Genomic DNA, 20,640 nt, shown 5'->3' on the forward strand with positions numbered 1-20,640 from the left:
TTTTAGGTTTATTCGGAAAACCTTGGAAAATGTTCCATTGCCAGACAAAACAGGATGCGACTCTCCCCCTTAACGTAGAAAATCCTGCTCTCTTGCACAATCCACCCCTTCTCATGTGGGATCCTTGCTCTTTTTACAAGGAACACTCCTCACTTTGGGAGACCCAAGGGGCCAGATTCAAAACGCCTTACTAAATTAAGATGTATCGCATAGAATATTTTTTAAGTAATAATTATGGTCTTTTGTTTAGAAACAATTGTTAGGATGCATCTTGACTTAGGCAGGCTTTGTAAATCTGGTTCCTGGTTTCTTAACCTGGCTCAGTTGGTAAAGCACCGGGCTCCCGCGCGGGAGGTCGCGGGTTCCAACCCCGACAGGACCAACACTCAAGGTCTCTGCCTTTGTAATGACATCTGTAAATGGTTAGACTTTCTAGTCTTCTCGGATAAGGACCGGATAAATCGTAGGTCCCGTCTCACAACCCCGGTTCATGATTACTTTGTGGGACGTTAAAGAAACCGCACACTGTTCGCAAGAGTAGGGGACGTAGCTCCCGTTGTTGTGGTCTGGCCTTCTATCTTTCACATTCATGCTTGGGTTAAGTGGGTGGGTGGGTGAGATCTAATATGGACCGATGCTGACGTCCGATCTCACCCCATAGAATTGTAAACCGCTATGAGACTTGGCGATATGTGCGCTATATAAGAATTTCATTCATTCATACTCCTTCACTTCAGTTGTGCATGTGACCCCTTGTCTCTAAGAAAACCCGACCCTAACCTCCGTACACAACCCAATATTACCTTGACAGACTCTTAGATCACCATCCCTTACACGAGAGACCCCTTATCTGCTATATGGCCCTCCGTTAATTGTTTATAGACCTCTGAAAAATGATTTATTCAGTTCCAGTCGTTCAGTGGATGACTTTTTACTTATTTTGGATTATACATTGGCGTGGACCTCTCGGAGGATCGATCGCCCACTTTACCTCAACTCTCGGACGGAGATACAAGGAAGACAACATTGAGAGGTAACAAGGTTTTAATTTCATTAACACTTGCCGACATATTGTTATTAATATGAAGATATAGGTCACATTTTCCTCTTAATATGGACCGTAACAGGTTGCCACATAACAAGGGTTGTTATCTGGATTACGCTCACCATGCTCGCGGGCTTTCTGAAATCAAAATCAATTGCAGAGGTTACTATTAATTATTTTACAGTATTTTCGTTTATCTATCCTTCGGTCTATCTATCCTTCAAGTGCCATTGGCCTATTTTTGTTACTTGCAAAGTTATAGAAAGCCAACCCCCCCCCCCCCCCATACCCCTCTCCGAGCCCAGAAGACAACAACAACAACAACAACAACAATTTCGGTCTAGATAGGGTTAAAATGCATCACTGACGCCCTGGAAATACTTTGTCGATACAGAAACTAAAGGTAATACCTTATGAATATCAGAAGATTTTAATACATTCTTGTGATTCACACCCATGTCCATCGGTCCTCGTTTCTTAAATAAGAGAAATGAAATAAAAGGTAACTTGTTAAAATAAGTCTGAATACATATACATTTCTCCTCCAGTCTGTAAATGGATGGTTACCCCGGGTCGCGAAAAAAACTTCCAGTGACTACAATCGCCTTCGTTTGTCACCAAGAAAAAAATTAAAATCGTGATCAGGGCAGCTTTCATTTTGTCCTGAAAGAAATAAACAAAAAAAAAGAATAATGAATAAAATAAGACGAAAGAACCTGATATTCAGTTTAGGGAAGGAAGCACTTCATGTATGAACAACATTAATAACGAGAAGCTAGCCAGTACTTTCTTCGCAAAATTTCGATTCGGTCTGAGTGCTTCCGCATTCATACTGATTTCAGTATCTTTCTTAACAAATCATTACGTGTTTCATTTTTTATTCTCCTATCGTCCTGGCTCAAATTGGGAATACGAGAGACGACTCTTTTTTAGAAATTAAAGTTCAACTGAATTTCTTTTAAAAAGTTAAAAGAGTTTTTAAGCCAAATGGATAGTATGACTTTTAAATAAATCATCGGATACATTGCGCTTAACGGAATTACTTTGAAGTTTTATTTTCTTACATAGCAGATTTCCCTGGTTAAGGCACTTACGTGATTGGCTTTTTTGCAGACTAGAGACATTAAATAGATTGTACTATTTGAACAAACTTTGAGAGTGCACATTTAATCCGGGAAATAACAATACGTCTAGCAGGATCTAGCGGCAATTGCAAGCAAGTCAGTGTTAAAGGTTTGTATTCTTTTTGAAAGTTCAGTTCAGTTAGCTGTAAAATTGGACATTCAAAAATATAGCACAAAACTTTAATTTGAGGCGAATATTACACCACCAAAAAAAGTTTTCGTGAAAGACAAACACTGTTTGCGTTGTTTTCTTTTCACCATGTGCTAAGCATTGTTGATTTAATGTGAACTTCATTCGAATTCATAAAACAAAACAAAAAGTATTTTCACCATGTGTCTTCTGTTTGTCGCGTTGTCAGCTTAACGTTAGTTTTCATTAAGTCACATTTGAGGACTATTTACTGAAACAAAAAGGTATATATCAAACAGGACTATGTTCAAGATTGGGTTAAACATGCCATTGTTCACTGGAGTCGGACGTACGGAATGGCAACAACTACAACAAGCGGAAAGGTGGTCAGTTGTAAATCCGACTCAACTTAATGCTTTTGGATCGTTGTAGGTAGTACGTTAACGTTTACATTCGTGCTCTCTTTTCGGTACGCGCAAGGTATTGCTGATCTTCATAAATTTCTTGAAAAATTAGAAAAAAAAAACGATATGTTAATCGCCTTGCGATATATTATATATTAACGCTTCAGTTAATCCAACACTTGTATGCTGCTGGCTGGTTAAACTCACGCAGTTCTCATTCGACAGTACTGAATTAAACACTCAGATAAGACTTCTATGCTTCGGCTAAGATGAAGTAGCATTGTTTTAGCTCAATCTAAGTCACTTAGACTGTTTTTGCTTTCTCGGTGAACTGAGCATTTTCCTCTCGGCATTTTCCTCTCTTGATCGACGCTAATTTTATAGTGTACCGAAGTCAAAATTTATAGAACCAGTTCTCTTTATGTTTGGCAAACTTAACCAGGGAGAGAAAATCTGGCTATTCCCTGAGAACGACTCTTCCGTCTATAAATCGTCCTTTGGGTAATGTCCAACTATAAACAATGCCAAAATTATCTTTTCGACTTCTGTACTGGCTTAAGAAATATATAAATTGTATAACTAAAAACACCTTAATATAACCAAAGACTTCAATCTCTCATTTCTGTTAACTGTAGCTTCTGGAAAATTCAGAACGCAACCGAAGCGCAAAACTCAACAAGCGGTTGATGGCGAAAATAGTGGAAATACCTACTTAGTTTGTACGAGAAAGAGTAGAATTTACCGTGATCGCGAGAAGGCGATAAGATAACTGATTAATCTCCAACGAAAAGATTTCATTTGCCGGTTCCGTTTTTGGTTTCGGTAGTAGTAAATTAAACAACTGAAGCGTATCAGGTATGGCACAAATTGCCATTCAGTCCTTTGCCCTACCTTGTTGATTTGGAGACCTTTCCTTGTGCTTATGCTTGGTCAGTTGATTCAAAATAGCTCTCAGGAGTGTCTCGTTGAAGTAATATAGAAGTAATTTGCATGATTATATTCATTATTGATCTTTGCACAATAAATTTTTTCTTAAGGACATTTCTACTTAAGCAATAACTTAAAGTACAGAGCCCTTTTTTCAAAAATTATCTTGCTCCCATGTACCGTGCACTCAGTTAAATTACTGAGTAATTCGTGGCCGGGGAACCCAAATCTCAGCAAGAGTTATTGCACCTGACGGTCGCACACAACGTGAAAAGACGTCAAAAAAATAAATTTCAACTCAGAGGCTTCTTCTTCGATCCAGTGGCTTGGGAAAATTAAACAGAGCATATAAAACTTCTGTGACGACCTACTATTAGAAAAACGTGACTTAATAAGAGGCACAGTGAACAAGCGGCACTTCTCATATAGGAAAATAGAATGAACATTTTGATAAGCAGTTAACTGCCCCAAGGGTAGCAGTTCGTATTATTTTGCGACTTTACTGTGTCTTAGTATTGTTCTATATAAAATAAATCAAATAAATTTTATGAAAAGACAGAATTTTGGTGGTGTTTGATATAATATTACAATAAGTTGTGATTGTCATTGCGGGCACTGAACCCCTGCCCCGGGCCAAAAAGGAAGCCCAAGGGGATTTTGACCAAACAGCAAAATTTCTGTTTTATGATTGATGTTTCTCTTCCTCTTAAAAACTCTTCCATTATTTGTCAAAATACCCAACAAAGAACTAATGACAACATCTTCTTTCATTAATTCAGAACAAACGGTCTTTTAACAACAACATATTGAATATTAAACACTTATATAACCAAACCTGCTCATTCTTCTTAGTCCCAGTGATTGAAGATTTAGAGTACGCATCACTGAGAGATTAAAACTGGACTCAACAGAAAGTGAGGTAAAATTTATCGAAAATACGTACTTTATATGTACGTAAGAGAGTAAGACCTGCGTTCTGAAGAGAGAGCAAAAATAAATTAAAACTGCTCTTTTATGATGGGAACTATGGTAAGATTTTTTTTTTGTGCTTCGTAAGTTGAAAATTGAAGGAATAATATATGAAATAATGATTCATTTGTCCTACCCTATAGATTAGGAAACCTTTCTATATGCTGTATACCGGAGGTGCACAATCCGCCCAAATACGTTTCAGGAATGTTTTTAAAAGTTATCAACAAGTAATCTGCGTAATTATTCAATGTTAAACTTTATACAACGGATCGACTCCCATTCCATTTGTTTTCCTAAAGATACTGTTAATGAGCCAATAAGTGTGCACTGCTGAGTGTTATTTTCACCGGCGGCTATATGCTAACTGAACTAAGCCTTATGAGCTGGAAACCTCGATGGCACACAACGTCGAAGGACGTTTATAGGTTAAAAAATTAAACAGCATATTGAACTTTAATGATCGACGAGCTACCTCAATCGACGGTTTGATAATTTTGTTGATAAACGTACCGACAGAGAAGAGGAAAAGAGAACTTTAAGTGAAATAGTTTACGTTCGATCAAAGACATTTACCGCGGAATATTTAATACTTGAACCAGTGGGAAATGGCTATTCTGGAATGGGGAATGAGGAAAAGAGAACGAAAAGGTTGATTAGGGGATAAATTTAACTGTCAAATTCATATCTATTCCACGAAACATGCTATTTTATTATGATATTGGAGGTTTACCGTCCACCGATAAAGTTTCTCTAAATCCGAGAAAGCCTATCACGGCAATAAACCTAACAGGACCTTCTGGTTAAAATAGCCGGATAGTTAGAACTTACCACACGAAAATCTTGCATTCCTTCAGTCTTCCTTGGCCTTGGAATTCTTAAACAAACAGGTTGTTTTTACATCTCGCAGTATGTTAGATTTTTTCGCCTCAAGAGTCGGGACCAACCTTTGTCAAATTGGCAAGCTGTATATTCGAATGCCGATTTTACGGATCCTTGCTCGATGAAAATGTAATGACGAGGAATAAAAATTATTTAGAGTACTCTACAACAGGGAAATAGAAATAGAAATTGTTAAGTTAGCAAACGAGAATGGGAAATGAAACATGGAGGTAAGGGAATGAAAAGGTATAAGTCAGCACTAAAATGTCCTAATACAACCAGGTAATTTTGTACTCGCTTAGCATAACCTGAGAAGACAGACATCAAGACGTCTCTTTACTCGTACTCAGGCTAGTGATTTTGAGATTTTATTATCCTATCGAAGAGTACTTCACATTGATTTCTTTTTTCATTTGTAAAGTGTGTCATCCTCTTTAAGGTTTCTCCTGACTTTTGAAGGAAATTGACATTTAATTGATTGGAAATATTGCCTTATTTTACGTTTATTTGGAAAACCTTGGAAAATGTTCCATTGTCAGACAAAACAGGATGCGACTCTCCCCCTTAACGTAGAAAATCCTGCTCTCTTGCACAATCCACCCCTTCTCTTGTGGGATCCTTGCTCTTTTACAAGGAACATTTCTCACTTTGGGAGACCCAAGGGGCCAGATTCACAACGCCCTTCTAAATTAAGATGTATCGTATAAACTATTTTTCAAAATAATAATAATAATAATAATAATAATAATAATAATAATAATAATAATAATAATAATAATAATAATAATGGGCTTTTATTTAGAAACAATTGTTAGGATGCATCTTGACTTACGAGGGCTTTGCAAATCTTGTTCCTGGTTTCTTAACCGCCAACCGGTTGGCTCAGTTGGTAGAACACCGGGTCCCGTGCGGGAGGTCACGGCTTCAAACCCCGGCGAAACGAGAAAAGTGCTGCCTTAACAATGACATCTGCAAATGGTTAGACTTTCTAGTCTTCTCGGATAAGGACGATAAATCGTAGGTCCCGTCTCACAACCCCGGTTCATAATTACTTTGTGGGACGTTAAAGAACCCACACATTGTTTACAAGAGTAGGGGACGTAGTTCCCGTTGTTGTGGTCTGGCCTCTGTCTTTGACATTGATGCTTCGGTTGAATGGGTGGGTGGGTGGGTGAGATCTAATATGGACCGATGCTGACGTCCGATCTCACCCCATAGAATTGTAAACCGCTTGGTGATATGTGTGGTATATAAGAATTTCATTCATTCATACTCCTTCACTTCAGTTGTGCATGTGACCCCTTGTCTCTAAGAAAACCCGTCCCTAACCTCCGTACATAACCCAATATTACCTTGACAGACTCTTAGATCACCATCCCTTATACGAGAGACCACTTATCTGCTACATAACCCTCCGTTAATTGTTTATAGACCTCTGAAAAATGATTTATTCAGTTCCAGTCGTTCAGTGGATGACTTTTTACTTATCTTGGTTTTTACAATGGCGTGGACCTCTCGGAGGATCGATCGCCCATTTTACCTCAACTCTCAGACGGAGATACAAGGAAGACAACATTGAGAGGTAACAAGCTTTTAATTGCATTAACACTTGCCGACATATTTTTATTAATATCAAATGAAGATGCAAGTCACATTTTCCTCTTAATATGCGCCGTAACAGGGTGCCACATAACAAGGTTTGTTATCTGGATTCCGCACACCATGCTCGCGGGCTTTCTGAAATTAAGATCAAATGCGGAGATAACTATTATTTTACAGTATTTCGTTTATCTATCCTTCGTTCAATCTATCCTCCAATCCTCCAAGTGCCATTGGCCAAGCTTTGCTACTTGCAAAGTTATGGAAAGCCCCCCCCCCCCCCCCCCCGACCCCATTAGACAACGACAACAACAACAAGAAAAATGCCCGGCTAGATAGGGTTAAAATACACTACTGACGCCCTGGAAATACAATATTTTTGTCGATACAGTAACTCAAGGTCATACCTTATGAATATCAGAAGATTTCAATACATTCTTGTGATTCAGTTTCATGTCCATCGGTCTCAGGCATATTAAGGCATGGCCAATAGCCTCATTTGCATAAAATCAGAAAACAATCATAACACTTCGTGGATTGAACAAAGAAACGTCAAACTTGGCAGTCTTATGAAACCTGATGACCTTAACTGATTCTTGCTTTAAAGTGTGGAACATTTTGGTCACGTGACCATTAAATGATGATTAACGTCTAAAATCTTTAAAGTAAAACGGGGTATATAAAACAAACTATAATCAAACCTTTTCGGGCGTCATACTTTTACACTATGAAAGTCCATTATTAATTAGCCTTGTATGGTGGTACCTGTCATTCCTATTAGAAGTTATTAAGTCATTTCTAATGTCACGTGACCCATTTCCCTTAATTGCAGGACTGCTATTTAATGTGGACACGCAAACAAGGCTAATTCATTTCAAGCCCTTGATATGTAAACGTATGACACCAAAGGAGATTTAATTCTATTTCATTTTATATACCCCATTTGGCTTTGAAGATCTTTAACAATCAATGATCACTTACAGGTCACGTGACCAAAATACTTATCACTTTGAAGCAAAAATCAGTTAAGGTCTTCAAGTTTTATATAAATACCAAGTTTGACAGTTTTTTGTTGAATGTACGAAATGTTATGATTGTTTTCTATTTTTTATGCAAATTAGGCTTTTGGCCATGCCTTAATATGCCTGAGGTCCTCGTTTCTTAAATAAGAGAAAAGAAATAATAGGTAACTTGGTACTAAACAAGTCTGAATGCATATACATTTCTCCTCCTCTGTAAATTCAATGGTTACCCCTTTCTCCACTAAAGGTGGCCACATTCTCCTACTATCACAATTGCTCTCGTTTGTCATCAAGAAAAAAATTAAAATCATGATCAGGGCAGCTTTCATTTTGTCCTGAAAGAAATAAACAAAAAAAGAATTATGAATGAAATAAGACGAAATAACCTGACATTCAGTTTAGGGAAGGCAGCACTTTATTTATGAACAACTTAAATATCGAGAAGCTAGCCAGTACTTTCTTTGCAGAATTTCGATTTGGCCTGTGTGCTTCATTCATATTTCAGTGTCTTCGTACTTAATAAATCATTACGTGTTTCATTTTTTACTCTCCTATCCTCCTGGCTCAAATTGGGAATACGAGAGACGACTCTGTTTTAGCAATTAAAGTTCAACTGAATTTTTTAAGCCAAATGTATAGTATGACTTTCAACTAAATCATTGGATACATTGTGCTTAACGGAATTACTTTGAAGTTTTATTTTCTTCCATAGCAGATTTCCCTGGTTAAGACACTTACGTGATTGGCTTTTTTGCAGACTAGAGACATTAAATAGATTGTACTATTTGAACAAACTTTGAGAGTGCACATTTAATCCGGGAAATAACGTCTATCAGGGTCTAGTGGCAATTGCAAGCAAGTCAGTGTTAAAGCTTTGTATTCTTTTTGAAAGTTCAGTTCAGTTAGCTGTAAAATTGGACATTCAAAAAGATAGCACAAATTAATTTAATTTGAGGCGAATATTACACCACCGAAAATAGGTTCGCATGAAAGACAGACACTGTTTGCCTTGTATTCTTTTCACTGTGTGCTAAGCATTGTTGATTAAAGGTGAACTTCATTCGAATTCATAAGTTTTTTGTCGCGTTGTCAGCTTAACGTTAGTTTTCATTAAGTCACATTTGAGGACTATTTAAAAACAGGACTATGTTCAAGATTGGGTTAAACATGCCATTGTTCACTGGAGTCGGACGTACGGAATGGCAATTACTACAAAAAGAGGAAAGGCGGTCAGCTTTAAATCCGACTCAACTTAATAATTTTGGATCGTTGTAGGTAATATTGGAAGTAAAATAACATAAACGTTTGCATTCTTGCTTTGTTTTCGGTACGCACTTAATTAAGTATTGCTGATTTTGATAAATTTCTTAAAAAAAATAAAATAAAAACGATATGTTAATCGCCTTGCGATATATTAACGCTTCGCTTAATCCAACACTTGTATGTTGCTGGCTGGCTAAACTCACGCAATTCTCATTCGACAGTAATTAAACACGCAGATAAGATTTTTAAGCTTCGGCTAAAGGCTGGTTTCCATATGATCGCAGACGATCGTAGATCGCAGATCGCAGATCGCAAACAATCGCAGACGATCGCAAAAAAGGCTGTTTCCATATAATCGCAACGATCCCAGAGCCGATCGAAGCCATATGTTTTGGTCAGCAGAAATGACAAATATAATCGCGCGCGTAGCAAACAACATCGCGAACGTGGAAGAGCGAAGATTTTGCTGCAAGCAAATTTACCTCTTCTGTTTGTCATGAAGCGTCGTCGTCATCAGCTCCAAAACCGTCGAAAACATGGATTCGTTAACGACCGTACGCAGTTCTTATGTTGCGAAATTTGGCCCCTACTTCCCCGGTCGATAAATGAAACTTCTGCTCGATTTTGTCCCAAAAGTTGGTCGTTTTGTTCTTGTCTTTAACTTAAAATCTTTGTTATTGGGATGGTAAGCACATTCATAACTTGCAACTTCCTCCATAAATTCCTCGTTACCGAACATGTTCAATCTCAGCCATGATGACAACAAAGTGAGTGTTGCTACGCAGACCGTTCCTACAATCGAACACACGAGCGTTGAATCGTAGAAATCGTGGAAGAGAACTCGAAATATTATGGGATGCCGGCGTTTCGATCGCGGATCGCAAAACTTTGGTTTCCATATGATCGCACAATCGCAATTAAGAGTCAATGTCTGAGAAAACCGGGTAAAATCTGAAAAAGCTGAAAGATGGGGGTCGGCCAAATTATTCCATACTAGCATCATAGATAGGTTAGGTGGACTTATGGATAAATTTACTAAAGTTTACTCTTCAAGTGTTTTGGTATAGGAGAAATGAGATCCACTCTCCATCACCCCCTCAGGTCCTAGTTTTTCTGGTAAATTTGACCCAAATTTGACAGCCAGCAAAAACTGTAAAATTTAGCGAACGGAGTTCATGTTTTGTACCTGATATAAATGGTCATAGAACTTCTTGTAAAAAGCCAGAGATATGCAAAATAAGCAAAAGTCACTCTACAACATTTACTTTTGGAATACCTATATTTCGTATCTGCGACTGAGCAAGAAATTAGCCATTTTCGAACTCACGCAGAACACACAACTAAATCTTCAGCAACAATCGGATGCTAAAACCAAACACTCTTACCTTCCCTCTATCAGAATCATCAATAATCTTTTTGGGCCATTCAAACAGCAAGATGCTTCATCACCTCCATTACTCCTACCACTCGTTGTCATGTACAGCACGACACGACGCAAGCAATGTGCCGATTAAGCCGCTCTTAGATTCCACATTGGATTTCTCCACGGTTAAATATATGTAGTTGACTAAAGTGGTCCCCAAAAAATCAGAACTCCTCTCTGGTCAATTTAAGTGAAGGAAAATTTAAAAAGAAATACGAACTAAACAGAACGACGCCATCTTGAGTTGGATTGCTCTCAAGGGACTGGGACCTACTTATTTTTACTTTGGGTAGGGAGGGAACAGGGAAGGACCTATCGCCGGCGCATTGTTGCTAGAAACGTCTGTTTGTCGCGATAAACAGCTCAAGATCTGAACAAATAATGACATGAACGAATCATGCTCAAAATAGAGCCAGCAGAAGTGTGCGACAGCGTGAAAAAATAACTTCATTGGATTTTTTTTGAGCGCGCGGCTTTTGATGTACATTTTCACCGTCAAGAAATCAGAGATATCCAACTCCCGCGTTCTTCACAACTAGATAAAGTACGCTAAAGCATGAACAACTGGAATATTTGAATTTAATAACAAAAATTGCAATGCCTTTATAAGAAAGTTTCCGTTTAGTAACTTCGAAAGAAGTACCGTTATTTGACACTTGTACTACATAACATTAGTAAAACAAATCTTTATACAATGTATAAGCAAACTGATCACAGTTATTACTCAATAAATTGACTCTCCTACGTTAATCTATCATAAAATACAATATTTTAACAGGGAGCCCACGTCACAAAATGTGGTTTTCAGTGAGGCCCTGCACAAATCTAACGTAAGAATACAAAAAAAATTACAAATATAGCTATCTAAAAATAAAAAGTAAAAAGGATAAGATCGATAAAAGAGTCTACATGTTTCTAATAAGATGTCTAAAAACTAAAAAAATTGGAAATGTTCCTAATGCCGTCTGGGAGAGCGTTCCAGTCATCTACCGCATGACAGATAAAGCGATGCCGACCCCATGAGCGCTTTGATTGTGGTTTACATTGATTGTGATTGTGATTGTGATTGTGCTCTACTCGACACGCTCCCCTCTGAATCACTGAGGAAAGCTGAAATATGATCTCTACCTTTACCGCAAAGCAATCAGATTGGATGTGTGAAATAAGTAGAAACAGTGTCATGGAATTGTTCTACCTTTAAAATAAACTGCGTAAAACTATAGATAACTGACGGAAAATGTGCGCTTGATATTTAGAAAAAAGAATTTTCCTTTCAGATCCCCTTTGGGTTGAAATTTCCTTTTTCCTATAGATAACTGCCTTTTCCAAGGTATGTTTGTTTTTGCTCCTGATCTTTTGTTTACTTATTTTGAACTTTGCTAGTTCCGTTGGTCTGTCAATGAACACATGTCGTGAAGCGAAATATTTACCTAGGAGCCCTCACTGAATACGTCATTTGCTTTTAATAAAAGCGTTGGACTTACCATTCCGGCTTGTCATGTACACCAGAAGGCCCTTAGGAGTATGCGCTTTTTGGTTATAAAAGCTGCTGTTGAAAACTTACACAACAAATTAACAAAGAATCAGTTTTGGCTGTATTATCTCCGCTTTGATACCTTGATAAATATGATAGGAGACGGGAAGGAAGAGCTGCCGGACCGTCAAGCACGCTAATCAGAGAATAAACAAATAACATCACGTTAACGTAGAATCCGCAACGCCCAACTCTCTAACTCTACTGGGATCATCACAAAATTGTCTGCGGGTCGAAAAAATAAAGAAGTTATATATCGGTCCAAGGGAACAGTAATCAAAGGTAGCAAGGAGGTAGCATCCTCCACTTTAAATCTGCTTGAATGGCCTTTTCGACAAGTGTTACACAGGGCTGAAACAATATTTGAAATGTTGATTTCAATTGAATGAGATGTTTGTTACATTGTAACAAAACAACACATCTGATTAATTAGCAGAGATTTCCGAACTGATAAGAAACTACACGTAAGGTGAAAATATCTTTAGGTAACATATAAAGAGTACATTAATTACCAAAAATAGGTGAATTGTGAGAAAATAATTTAAATATTGGCTTATTGTACATACCGGATCCTATTGGAACTGAAACTTGAAACTCCTGGTATATTTGTTCCGACACCTGTTTGTTTACCCGACGAGGATATTTTTTAATTTTTTCGCTTCACCTCTGTGAGATGGGTGAGAACAACTGCATTTTAACTTCTGGTAATGTGTTGTTAATTCGTATTTGTGCTTTGGACATTTCCCTGTCTTCCTCTGATAGAGAATGCAATCCGGCGCGATTGAGAATAACATCAGCCTCGTTAATCCGTGTCCCTAAGGGCCTCTTCATATGATCCCGGTTACCGGGATGGCTCGGTAAGCGGGATGAATTTTGCAGTCCGTTCATATGGGAAATTTCATCCCGGTTACCGAGATGAAAAGTGGTGACGCGGTCAATTGAGCGTGACGTTTACCAAACAAGCCCGGCAAGAATTTTTCATTTTTATCGGTTCTACAAACCTCAAAAGTATTATATCTTTATCTCTACTACGAAAAGGAATTATTTTGAACTAGAACATCTCAGAAATGAGCCGTTATAATCAAATATATCCGTTCTAAGACGCGAATGTTTGGTTATAGACTTCATCCCGGTAACCGGGATACCGTGTTCATATGAGAAAATTTTCGTCCCGGACTCCCGAGATCTCGGTCGCTGAAACCGAAAAATATCGGTAACCGGGCTGGCCCGCCTTCTCATATGAACACATCGAATTTTTACAAAAGAAATAGGAATGAGGCGAGATCTCGGTAAGCGGGCTAGCCCGGTCAACCGGGATCATATGAAGAGGCCCTAAGCCTCGACTTCGATCCACTGACACCCAGATTAGTTAGATAATCTGTTAAATCCTTTCTGCATGATTTTAGAGGAATAACATAAAGCTCATTTGGCGCTGATGGTGTTGGACCGCATACACGGTCAACAGTTGAAAATGAGCAGCTCATTTTGCGTTGTACATTACACTTCTGACTGCAATGTAAATACTGTCGCAAAAGACTGGAGCGAAGACCATATGTCACGTAATAAATGTAAATATGGTAAGAACAAAATTGTCATAAAATACTTTCGTACGCGTATAGTCTCTTACGATATAAAATAATATGACGTTATTTTTTCGGATTTTTTTCACTTTGTATTGAAACAAAATAGAGTTTCTGCAAGTGAATCTGCAAACAAGACTTCCAACTGGGCCACGGTATTGTTTCTCCAAATTACTCTTGTGTTTTTGGCTCTTATTTGATTCGTTGTAATCCCGTCTTTGAAGGTACAAGACAGCTTGACCCAGAAACTTCGCCTAATCAAAGCCCACAAAATGCAGATTAAATTTCAAACCGATTTTCCCTGCCCAGCAAGCATAACAACATGTAGGCCATTTAACAAGCAAGGAAAATGGTTGTAACTCTCGTTGGTATCTTCATTTCCCAATAGTTTGTTATTCCTTGCCACTTACGGCATGAGTCTAAACTAGCCTTCCTTAAATCAAAAAGCTTACTTATGAAAAACAGCGTGGAACAATCATCCATGGCCAGCCTTGGCTAGTCCCTGACTCCCTTACAACCAATCAACTAGTTCCCAGTCTATCCCGAGTGTACAAATTCAACATGGCGTCGTTTTGTTTATTTTCGCGTTTTCTTGATTTTCTTTCCGTTAAATTCGCAAGAGAGGAGATTTGAATTTTTTGTGGAACTAATTTGATCAACTGAATATTTTTAACTTAAGACAAACCCAATGCGAAATCCAGGAGCGGCTTAAACAGCACATTGATTGCGTCGTGTCGTGCTGTACATGACATCGAGTAGTAGGAGAAATGGAGGTGATGTAGCATCTTGCTGTTTGAATGGCCCAAAAAGATTATTGGTGATTCTGATAGAGGGAAGGTAAGAGTGTCTGGTTTTGGCATCCAGTTTTTGCTGAAGTTTTAGTTGTGTGTTCTGCGTGAAGTCGAAAATGGCTAATTTCTTGCTCATTCGCAGATACGAAATATAGGTATTCCAAAAGTAAATGTTGTAGAGTGACTTTTGCTTATTTCGCATATCTCTGGCCTTTTACAAGAAGTTCAATGTCCACTTATATCAGGTACAAAACATGAACTTCGTTCGCTAAATTGTACAATTTTTGCTGGCTGTCAAATTTGGGTCAAATTTACCAGAAAAACTAGGACCTGAGGGGGTGATGGAGAGTGGATCTCATATCTCCTATACCAAAACACTTGAAGAGCAAACTTTAGTATATTTATCCATAAGTCCACCTAACCTATCTATGATGTTAGTATGGAATGATTTGGCCGACCCCGATCTTTGACCACCTGCCTGGTTTTCTCAGACAATAACTCTTAATCGCAGATGATCGCAGTCGATCGCAGACGATCGCAGGAGTATGTTTCCATATGATCGCAGACGATCGCACACCTTATTGCGATCTGTGATCTTCGATCCGCGATCATATGGAAACCAGCCTTAAGACGGAAGTAGCGTTGTTTTAGCTCATTCTAAGTCACTTATAGAAAGCGAAAACACAGTGTTTTTGCTTTCTCGGTGAACTGAGCATTTTCCTTTCGAAATTTTCCTCTCTTGATCGACGCTAATTTTGTAGTGTACTGAAGTCAAAATTTATGGAGTCAGTTCTCTTTATGTTTAGCAAATTAACTTAACTAGGGAGAGAAAATCTGGCTCTCCCTTGAGAACGGCTCTTGTTAATATAACCAAAGACTTCAATCCCTCATTTCTGTTAACTGTAGCTTCTGGAAAATTCAGAACGCAACTGAAGCGCAAAACTCAACCAGCGGTTGAAGGCGAAAATAGTGGAAATACCTACTTAGTTTGTACGAGAAAGAGTAGTATGTACCGTGATCGCGAGAAGGCGATAAGATAACTGATTAATCTCCAACGAAAAGATTTCATTTGCCGGTTCCGTTTTTGGTTTCAGTAGTAGTAAATTAAAAAACTGAAGCGATCAGGTATGGAACAAATTGCCGTTCAGTCCTTTGCCCTACCTTGTTGATTTGGAGACCTTTCCTTGTGCTTATGCTTGGTCAGTTGATTCAAAATAGCTCTCAGGAGTGTCTCGTTGAAGTGATATAGAAGTAATTTGCATGATTATATTCATTATTGATCTTTGCATAATAATTTTTTTCTTAAGAACATTTCTACTTAAGCAATAACTTAAAGTACAGAGTCTTTTTTTCTAATTAGTTTGCATATAATCTCAGCAAGGGTTATTGCACCTGACGGTCGCACACAACGTGAAAAGACGTTCAAAAAATAAATGTCAACTCAACGGCTCCCTTCTTCGATTCAGTGGATTGAAAAATTGAACCGTTCAATTTTTAAATTCACTGTTGACGACCTACTGTTTGAAATGCGTGATATAATTAATAAGCGGCACAGTGAACAAACGGCACTTCTCATATACGAAAGTGGAATGAACATTTTAATAAGCGGTAAACTGCCCCAAGGGTAGCAGTTCGTATTATTTTGCGACTTTATTGTGTCTCAGTATTGTTCTATCCTCGGAAGTGAATAGTCAGCTATTAAAGTTTCTCCGAGGGTCTGTCAGAAACAACAAGACTGCGAAAACCAAACATAATTTTTCTATTTTAGCAATGATTATTAAACCATACCTTTGCATTTTAAGTCATATTTGGAAATAATTACCTTTGAACTTTAAACTTGTACTAGCTTTCTATGGATAGGTCTTTCTTTTTCTTGCGAGGAAAGCCACAATGTTTTCAATGATTTTTTAGTAAGAAATATTAAATCATGCCATTCTGACCAGGTTATAGAAATCTATGAAAAGCTTTTTGTTAATTTTTTTGATAAAGAAAAGGCTGTAAAGTTTTCAATCATATTTGGTAATAATAATTAAATCAACAGCTTCCAGTAGGTACTAGAAATCTATATAAAAAAAGCTTTTTTGTTAACTTTCTTATAAAGAAGACGGCCACAAAGTTTTCAATTATATTTGCGGTAATTACCTTTCAGTTGTTATTTGAAATATAATCTTTGAGAAGCTTTTTCAAAATTCTAACAAAGAAGAAAGCGGCAATAAGATGATTGAAAACTGCTCAGTTTACACTTACTAACAAGAGATGACAAATCTTCTTTAATTTTGTCTGTGTGAAAAAGCGCCTTAGAAAAACAACGCCCACCATCTGAACGAAATATAATATTGGATTAAAGTACTACTACCTAGTTAGTTTTCCAAAATTGATTTAAAAATATATACAATTTCCATACAGTTATGGGATAGAAAAAAAACAGTTAGCGGGGTCCTAAAAAAGCTTAACATTGAATAATTAATTATGCAACTTACTTGTTGATAACTTGTAAAAAAGAACTCCTGAAACGTATTTGTGCGTATTCTGTACCTCCAGTATACAGCATATAGAAAGGTTTCCTTATCTACACGGTGGTGCAAATGAATCTTATTTCATATATTATTGCTTCAATTTTTCAACTTACCGAAGCTAGCACAAAAATTTTTTTTTTCGAAAAGTTCTTAAAAGAACCACCTTTTAATTAATTTTTGTTCTGTCTTACGACCGCACGTACTCTAAATTTTGCCCTTACGTATTCTAAATCTTCAATCAGTGGGACTTGTATTAGAAAAATCAGCAGGTTTGAAAAATTTGGTTATAAAAGTGTTTATAATTATCCAATACTGATGTTGTTGTTGGAAGTTTGATGTTGTTGTTGTCGTTTGCTCTGAATTAAAGGAAGAGGATGCTATCATCAGTTATTAGTTGGGTATTTTGACTATTAATGGAGGAGTTTTCACAAGTAACCAGTCTTTAGATAATTTAATTGCCTTTGGTCGCTCGTTGTTTTAGCTCAGTCTAAGTCACTTATAGAAAGCGAAAACACAGTGTTTTCGCTTTCTCGGTGAACTGAGCATTTTCCTCCTTTGATCGACGCTAATTTTATAGTGTACCGAAGTCAAAATTTATAGAGCCAGTTCTCTTTGTGTTTGGCAAACTTAACCAGAGAGAGAAAATCTGGCTATCCCTTGAGAACGACTTTTCTATTAATCGTTATTTGAGTAATATCCAGCTAAACAATGCCAAAATTCTCTTTTGAATTTCTGTACGTTCCGACTTAAGAAAAATATAAATTATATAACTAAAAAACACGTTAATATAACCAAAGACTTCAACCTCTCATTCTTGTTAACTGCTAGCTTCTGGAAATTCATCACGCAAATGAAGAGCAAAACTCAACAAGAGTTGATGGCGAAAATAGTGGAAATACCTACTTAGCTTGTACGAGGAAGTGTAGAATGTACCATGATTGCGAGTGGAAGGCGATAAGATAAATTAATCTCCGAGAAAAACATTTCATTTTGGGTTACTGGTAGGGAATTAAAAAACTAAAGCGGTCAAGTATGGCACAAATTGCCGTTCAGTCCTTTGCCCTACCTTGTTGATTCACCTTTCCTTGTGCTTATGCTTTGTCAGTTAATTCAAAATAGCTCTCAGGAGTGTCTCGTTGAGGTGATATAGAAGTAATTTGCATGATTATATTCATTATTGATCTTTGCATAATAATTTTTTTTCTTAAGAACACTTCTATTTAAGCAATAACAAATTTTTCTAATTATTTTGCACCCATGTACCGTGCGCTTTTAAATTACTGAGTAATTTGTGGAAGGGAAAAACAAATCTCAGCTCGGGTTATTGCACCTTTAAACTTGTACTAGCTTTCTATGGATACGGCTTTGTTTTTTTGTTTTTTTTTCTGGTGAGGAAAGCCACAATGTTTTCAATCATTTTTTAGTAAGAATTAATATTAAATCATGCCGTTCAGACCAGGTTATAGAAATCTATGAAAGGCTTTTTGTTAATTTTCCGAAATAGAAAAGGCGGTAAAGTTTTCAATCATATTTAGGTAATAATAATTAAACCAAAAGCTTCCAGTTGGTACTAGAAGTCTGTATAAAAAAAGCTTTTTGTTAACTTTCTTATAAAGAAGACGGCCACAAAGTTTTCAATTATATTTGTGGTAATTAACTTTCAGTTTTTACTTGAAATATAATCTTTGAGAAGCTTTTTCAAATGTCTAACAAAGAAGAAAGCGGCAATAAGATCCCGTGTGTGATGATTGAATACTGCTCAGTTTACACTTCTAACAAAAGATGACAAATCTTCTTTAATTTTGACTGAGTGAAAAGCTGCCTTAGAAAAACAATACCCACCATCTGAACGAAATACTGGATTCAAATACTGCTTCCTAGCTGGTTCTCCAAAATCGATTTGAAAATATATATTAATTTCCATACAGTTAAGGGATAAAAAAGCAGTTAACGTGGTCCTAAAAACGCTTAAAATTGAATAATTAATAATGCAAGTTACTTTTTGATAACTTGTAAAAAAAAAACCCTTGAAACGTATTTGTGCGGATTGTGCACCTCCAGTATACAGCATATAGAAAGCTTTACTAATTTACACGGTAGGATAAATGAATCTTTATTTCATATATTATTGTTTCAATTTTTCAACTTACGAAAGCACGAAAAAATTCTTACCACAAGTCCCATCATAAAGAAACAACCTTTTAATCAATTTTTGTTGTCTTACGACCGCACGTGCTCTCAATTTTTCCGTTACGTTATCCAGATCTTTAATCCCTGGGTCTTATATTAGAAGAATTAACAGGTTTGAATTCTTCATCCAATACTGATGTTGTTGTTAAAAGACCGTTTGTTCTGAATTAAAGGAAGAGGATGCTATTATCAGTTATTAGTTGGATATTTTGACGATTAATGGAAGAGTTTTCACAAGTATCCTCAAGGAATAATCAATCATAAAATAGTAACTGTCTTAAGACAATTTTTCTTTGGTCGCTCGCTGTAAACATTCTCCAGTCAGTTATTTTAGATGCAAAGAAAAGTAATCAAAATACGGTGACGACTGAAAACACATGTGTTGGAGTAAGACTGTGTGTCTTTTAGAGTAGCCAATTTATAAATTTTTTAAATATTTCGTTTTGTCTCCATCTAATAGCAATCTCGTGACCTATATGAACAACATACTATTGTCGGACAAGATAAGTCCATGCTGAAATAGTCTGCAAGGTGATAAGTTGCTTTGGTCAAGCCTTTTTATCGAAAAAAGGTATGCTTTACAGGTACAGAGAAACAAACAAGGAAGTAATCCTGTATTGCATTTTTCTTCCAATACTATCGACAACTATAAAATTAAGACGGATTTATAGCTGACCACTTTTACGCTTATTTCGTTGTTATGCAACTTGGATGCCGTAAGACATATTCCAAGATTAAGGCACGCGTCCTGTGGACATTTTACTACATCAGATTAGAAGTAGCATTGTTACCAGACAAAAAAAAAACGAATTGGAGAATGTTAGTTATTTTTATGTTGAAACACTTTGAAACTTTCACCAATGCAAATCAAAACTATGTTGTTGTTAAAAACTACAGTAATATATACTATTGCGTTACATGAACTCTTTGTGGTATCATGCAAACCTAAGTCTTGTTCTTCCTTTATAATTTCACTAGATCTTCCCCTTGATGCTATATGAGTATTTTGTTCACAAGAAAGGGTACTTACTCGCAAAAAAATTTAAAATAATAATAACAAACTAACAAAATCCCCTCGGGCCTGGTTCCTATTTAGCGGCCGGCGGTCAGTGGTCGCAATTACATTCATAACTTTTTGTAATATTAAAACAAACACCCCCAAACCTCAGTTTGGTTGAATAGTTAATAGCACAAGTGACGTGATGTTTCCATGTCAACAAGTTTTTGATAGCCATGTTTTT

General features: G+C 36.9%; 2 long non-coding RNA genes across 4 annotated transcripts; both read right to left on the bottom strand.

Annotated features, from left to right (window-relative positions):
• Positions 1 to 1,037: 1,037 nt before the first annotated feature.
• On the bottom strand, positions 1,038 to 18,593 carry LOC146462020 (uncharacterized). 3 transcript variants are annotated; one of them, XR_014857237.1, is made up of 5 exons: positions 18,540 to 18,593; positions 18,276 to 18,341; positions 8,333 to 8,437; positions 1,456 to 1,521; positions 1,038 to 1,183 (listed from the first exon to the last, which is right to left on the bottom strand). It is a non-coding gene; the product is annotated as an uncharacterized LOC146462020 (long non-coding RNA). The 3 variants fall into 3 exon arrangements; XR_014857239.1 differs by lacking the exon at positions 18,276 to 18,341; XR_014857238.1 differs by lacking the exons at positions 18,276 to 18,341; positions 18,540 to 18,593 and adding an exon at positions 15,855 to 15,963.
• On the bottom strand, positions 7,057 to 8,130 carry LOC146462021 (uncharacterized). The gene is made up of 2 exons (XR_014857250.1): positions 7,488 to 8,130; positions 7,057 to 7,218 (listed from the first exon to the last, which is right to left on the bottom strand). It is a non-coding gene; the product is annotated as an uncharacterized LOC146462021 (long non-coding RNA).
• Positions 18,594 to 20,640: the final 2,047 nt, after the last annotated feature.

Source organism: Pavona decussata, unplaced genomic scaffold (assembly GCF_977016875.1).
Source record: "Pavona decussata unplaced genomic scaffold, jaPavDecu1.1 SCAFFOLD_192, whole genome shotgun sequence".
NCBI classification, from domain to species: Eukaryota; Metazoa; Cnidaria; class Anthozoa; order Scleractinia; family Agariciidae; genus Pavona; species Pavona decussata.